This window comes from Choloepus didactylus, chromosome 7 (genome assembly GCF_015220235.1).
Source record: "Choloepus didactylus isolate mChoDid1 chromosome 7, mChoDid1.pri, whole genome shotgun sequence".
NCBI lineage: Eukaryota > Metazoa > Chordata > Mammalia > Pilosa > Megalonychidae > Choloepus > Choloepus didactylus.
This window is the reverse complement of record NC_051313.1, coordinates 122,741,810-122,747,809: the sequence shown is the minus strand read 5'-3', so window position 1 is coordinate 122,747,809 and position 6,000 is coordinate 122,741,810. Positions and strand designations below refer to the sequence as shown.

The following is a 6,000-nucleotide window of genomic DNA, read 5'->3' as shown; positions in this document are numbered from 1 at the left end:
AATGATGGAAATAACTTCTTGTGTTCCCATTTGATCTCAGGAGTAGAATATTTGAATTAATTGAAATACAATTTTAAATACTAAAACAAAAACACAACAATCTGAGATAAATTATCATTTTACATTAAGCAGCATTAGAAATAGGCAGCATGTGGGAATCTCTATAGGATGATGTTAAAGTTTTCTGAGAAGAACTTTCTATTAGCTAAAAGAATCTGAATTCTTTTTATTAGCTAAAATAATCTGAATTTAGCTCCAGAATTTAAAATTTTAAACGTTATTCTCTCTATTTAAGGTATAATTATATTTGTGAAATATCAACATGTCTGAATAAAATGAGAAGTTAGTCCTTCTTTCATTGTTCCTTATAACAATGCAGAGAAGTTTGGGTCAAAGTGATGGCATCATACAATAGAGTAAAGAGGTGTGGTAGAATATATTATCTGGGTTTTTTATTGTGCAGAAAATGTAAAAAGAATACATTAAGACACGTTTTTCTTTTCATGACTTTTCTAAATGCGGTAACTGGTCTTTAACTATTGAGTATTTGTAGGTGAGTTTTTACCTTATTTTCATCAAATGCAATTTATTGTTATCTATCTGGGGAAATGCATGCTTGTCTGAGTTAGTTTACATATTCTTATGTCAATGTACCAGAGATATCTTCATTACACCAACATTAAGAGATATTAGCATCTGAATAATCATAAACCAGTTGTTAAAGAATATTATATTACCACCTAACTCCCCTCTATACAAAAATTGGCCTGTGTTTTACCATGATTAATCCCTGATCAGATAATTAATTACAAGGAAGACAACCTACTGGGAAGACACAAAATGTATTCCAATTATTTTCCTGACCCAGTACTCATTTCTCTCCATATTTCTCTAATCTAATTTCTGTCATAAAGTGCAATGATCACTCATGATATTTTATATTTTATAGTCTCAGTATTCATGCCCTCTTGTCCCTCCCTCTAAGAGTATTGTACAGGTGCTCAAGCTGGGATGTTTTCACTTGTACTTTAAGTAGATTATTTCAATAATATTTATAAGGAATTGAGGAATAGAGAAGGTCCCATGAAGAAAAGATGACTTTAATGTTTATTAAGATAAAAAAATGCCTTTGTTAAAGGACACTATTTAAAATAATTAATTATTTTTCCTTCTCTGTGAAGACCCACAAAAAACATCATCTAGAAGTTCACATCAAATATTACTTCAATTATACTTCAAATAAGTAAATCAAAATAATGATATTTTCCTCAAACAAGTTCCTAATGCCCATTTTTTCTGTTTTACTATAACAGGCCCCAATGGAGAAAACCAATTTAACTTCTGGTGGAGATTTTATTTTGCTTGCATTCTCTGATCAGCCACGATTGGAGGAGGTCCTTTTTATGGTAGTTTTGATATCCTATATTCTAACCCTCAACAGCAACACAGCCATCATCCTGGTCTCCTGACTGGACTCTAAACTCCACACACCTATGTACTTCTTCCTCACTCTTCTCTCCTTTCTTGACCTTTGCTTCACTACTAGCATTGTCCCCCAGCTATTGTGGAACCTGAAGGGACCAGCCAAGACCATCTCATCCACTGGTTGTGCCATACAACTCTATGTGTCCCTCTCGTTGGGTTCCTCTGAATGTGTGCTCCTTACTATCATGGCATTTGACTGCTATGTGGCTGTGCGCAAACCTCTCAGCTTCACTTGTATCATGCACCCATCATTCTGCAGGGCCTTAGCAGGAGGAGTGTGGCTCTGTGGGGTAGGAAGCACTCTCATCCAGAGCACCATTACCCTTCGGCTTCCCCGATGTGGGCATCGCCATCTCCACCACTTCCTGTGTGAGGTGCCTGCCATGATCAAGCTGGCATGTGTCGACATCCACACTAATGAAGTCCAGCTCTTTGTGGCCATATTAGTGCTGATCCTTCTTCCTATGACCTTGATACTGGTCTCCTACAGACTCATTGTTCAAGCAGTGGTAAAAATCAGGTCAGCTGAAGCTTGGCGCAAGGCCCTGGGGACCTGTGGCTCCCATCTCTTAGTGGTGTGCCTCTTCTTTGGGTCCACCTCGGCCATCTACATTCAGCCAGAGTGATCCTACGGCCATAACCAGGGCAAGTTCCTCACACTCTTTTAACAGTTGTGACTCCCACCCTCAATCCCCTCATATACACCATGAGGAACAAGGAATGAAAGGAGCCCTGAAGAGATTGCTGAGGAGAGAGCCAAATTCCTAAGGAAAAATCATGAACCAGTGACTTTCAGTTCTGGAAATTTATTTAAGACACATAATGTTAGATAACTACTCTCAAATATATAGCATGTGTGTCATTTACCTCTCTGTGTGTATATACATTAAAGTTAAAATGATCTGAAAAAGAAAAAAATTCAGATTCAACTTAACTCATGAAATTCCATTGTGAGTATGTGTGTTTGGGTGAACAAATCTTTTCACATGTTCTCTTATGCCTTCATATATGGTTATAGAATTAAAACACTATTTAAATTTCTAACACAGTATAGAAAAATATATACTGGTATGAGGAAATTACTATAGCATTTTGAAAAAATCCCTGATGTCATATTATTTAGAACATTTTGTATACATTATCCCAGTTCTTTCAAGAAAAATGTACAACCAATCAAAACTTGAAAATATGTGTAAGGTAGGTTGTAGTAATTAATTGTAGATGAATCTGCTGGAAATGCTCTGAAGGAAAAATTACATATACATATTAAGAAAAATATTTATATCAATAAACATTCATCTTAATATTCAGTTAGCCAGCCCCTGGAACTGCTTGGAAAACATTGTATGTATTCCTATTTTTCACTTTATTTTCTTTCTCTGGGGCTTTTGTGGTAGATAACACATAGGTTCTGGAGTCAGACTGTCTGAGTTTGAAATTTTTCTCTTCTACTCTCCATTTGTGCTTAAGCTTCTGCTTTTAACCTAATCTTTATGTTCAAGAACTTCATAATTTGCAGTGAGGATTAAATAAACCAATTCATGCATAGTGCACTGGTAAATGTCAAAAAAAAAAAAAACCTCTACAATTTCTACAATAATTTCAAAAATTGTATAGTGTCTTAATCTTCAAATTCTTCACTCTTCCTCCATCATTCTCAAGTTGTACTTTGTTGATTTGTATTTATTTCTGTTCTTTTTTATCTTCCTGGAAACACTGATATCAGCCACAATCCCTCTTCTCAACTTCACAACTCTATCATCACCAATTTTCACAACTGTCCATTTTGACCATACATTTTGCTCTAAAGCACTGGTTCTGGCTGAAGGCTCTTTGAGTCAGAGTACATGAGTTCAAAGTACAATTCTGTTAAGAACTAGATGATTATCCAGGGCAATACTTATGTACTCGAGTGTGCTGTGTCCAGTTACAGTTTCCTCACCTGTACAAGAGTGATAGGAAGATTCCTAATTTATTTGACTGCTGTGAGTATTAACTCTGCTAATCCAGGTAAAGTTCAGTACATATTCTGTTACATAAGAATAGCAACCACCAATAATTTTTCTTCTTCTACTTCAATGCCATTTAAGTGGTCACTAGTCTCACCATAACTCAATAGCCCTTACCCATTCAATGATCTATCACTTTGTGCTTTAATGACTTCCAAGTTTCTTCCATTAACCGTCAAATATACCCCAATATTCACTTTCTTTCATAAAGTTCTAAATGTGGGTCTCAGCATAAGCTCTCAATGTGGACCCTCCATATATCTATATCTACCTACCTTTACGTGAATATAAATGTCATATCATAGTACTCCCCACCCACCCATTCTTTCCACCTCAATCCTATGATCCTCTTACTCCTAATATATTTTTAAACTTGTCACCCTAGGGCACAAATGGTTTTATGGGCACCTTTTTTCTGAAAAGCTGAATTTAATGAATTGCCTCCACCATGTATTATGCTTCCTACTTTATGACAGACCTTCACAGATTGCTCAAGTTACCATGTAATTTACCTTTTAGCCACTGAGGCCTTAAAGTGTTGGTACCTTTAGCCTAATTTGTAAAGTTCTAAACTGTTCTCTTCAAATCTTGTTTTTCAAAACATGTTAACAGATTATTTCACAAAAATGAGCTTTCAAATATGACTACACCCTTCTATTAAGTGGTTCCCAGTGCTCAGAGAATAATGTAAAAATGTACACCTTTTCCACCAACATGATCTAATCTAGTGCTGAGCTTTTACAACATGCCCTCAGTCATTCTATCTTTCAATAATAATTAGGTACCCACCAATATCAGAATGTTTTTCTTATTAACCTCATCACTTTACACCATATCTACTTCTTAAGGAACTGCTTAAATTTTGAATCTTCCACAACGTGTCCTGATGAACTCATCAAACCTCTTCCTCCTCTGCGGTGCAAATGGGTTTATGGGAACCTTTGTTTTCAAAAGCTGAGTTTAATTGAATGACCATGAGTAGCCTCCACCATGTAATACGCTCTCTACTTTATGACAGACCTTCATAGATTGCTCAAGTATCATGTAGTTTACCTCTTAGTCACTGAGGTGTTCAAAGTGTTTGTACCTCTGTCCTAATTTGTAAAGTTCCAAACAAAAAAATAAATAAATATTGGAGGGTAGGGGGGAGAAGAGGTATGGAATGTTTGGGTGTTCTTTTTTATTTGAATTTTAATTTTTAATTTATTTTTCTTGAAGTAATGAAAATGTTCTAAAGTTGATTTTGGTGATGAACGCACAACTATATTATGATACTGTGAGCCACTGATTACATACTTTGGATGGATTTTATGGTGTGTGACTATATCTCAATAAAATTGCATTTAAACAAATGGGCAAAGACTGTGAATAGATATTGCTCCAAAGAATTATACAAATACTCAAAAGTGCATAAAAAGATGCCCAACGCCATTAGTCCTTAGGAAAATGCAAATCAAACCATAATGAGGTAGCACTTCACATTCACAAGGATGGTTATAATAATAATAATAATAATAAAAACTTGAAACATGTTGGACAGGACATAGAGAAACAGTACTGGTAGGTATGTAAATGGTGTAGCTACACTTGAAAACAGTTTGGCAGTTACTGAAAAAGTTAAACATAAAACTAATATATGACCAAGAATTTCCACTCCTAGGTAACTACTTAAAAGAATTAAATACAGGTATTTAAACAAATACTTGCACATGAATGTTTATAGCAACATTATTCTCAATAGGCAAAAGGTGGAAACCACTCAAGTCAAGGCATGAATGGATAAACAATAAGTGATATATCCATACAATGGAATATTATTCAGCCATCAAAAGGTAATGAAGTACTGATACATGCTGCAACATGGACGAACCTTGAAACAATTAATGCTACGTGAAAGAATGAGATCAAAATGTTACATATGGTGTTATTCCATTTGGATGAAATATCCAGAATACGTAAAACCATAACTATATAAAGTAGATTGGTAGTTGCCAGGGTTTGAGGAAGGGAGAAATGGGGACTTACTGCTTAATGTGTTGAGGGTTTCATTTGGGGCAGTCAAAATATTTTGGAATTTGATAGAAGTGGTAGTTGCACAACATTTTGAATATATTAAATTCCACTAAATTTTACTCTTAAAAATCATGACTTTAATCTCATGTTTATTTCACCATAATTTTTTCAAAACCTTCATCTATATCTTGTAACATGGAAAAATATTAAAAACATGCAATGATGAATCACTATCATGTTACTACAACAAGCCATTTGTACTTAATGTGGAAACCATATTCTATATTGCTTATGGAGTTTGTAGTCATAAAACACAGCCTGGAAGTTAGCATAGGAGCATAGCTACTTCAGAGTAATACATACATACCTGTATATGTGTATGTAAACACATACACATATACATGTTTATGCATATATGATATATGTATATAAAGAGGAAGAAGGAATATATGCATTTATAGCATAATGGGAGGAAAGATAATAAGTCAAAGAA

General features: G+C 34.7%; 1 pseudogene; it reads left to right on the top strand.

Annotated features, from left to right (window-relative positions):
• The first annotated feature begins 1,319 nt into the window (after positions 1-1,319).
• LOC119540747 lies at positions 1,320-2,209 on the top strand (annotated as a pseudogene).
• Positions 2,210-6,000: the final 3,791 nt, after the last annotated feature.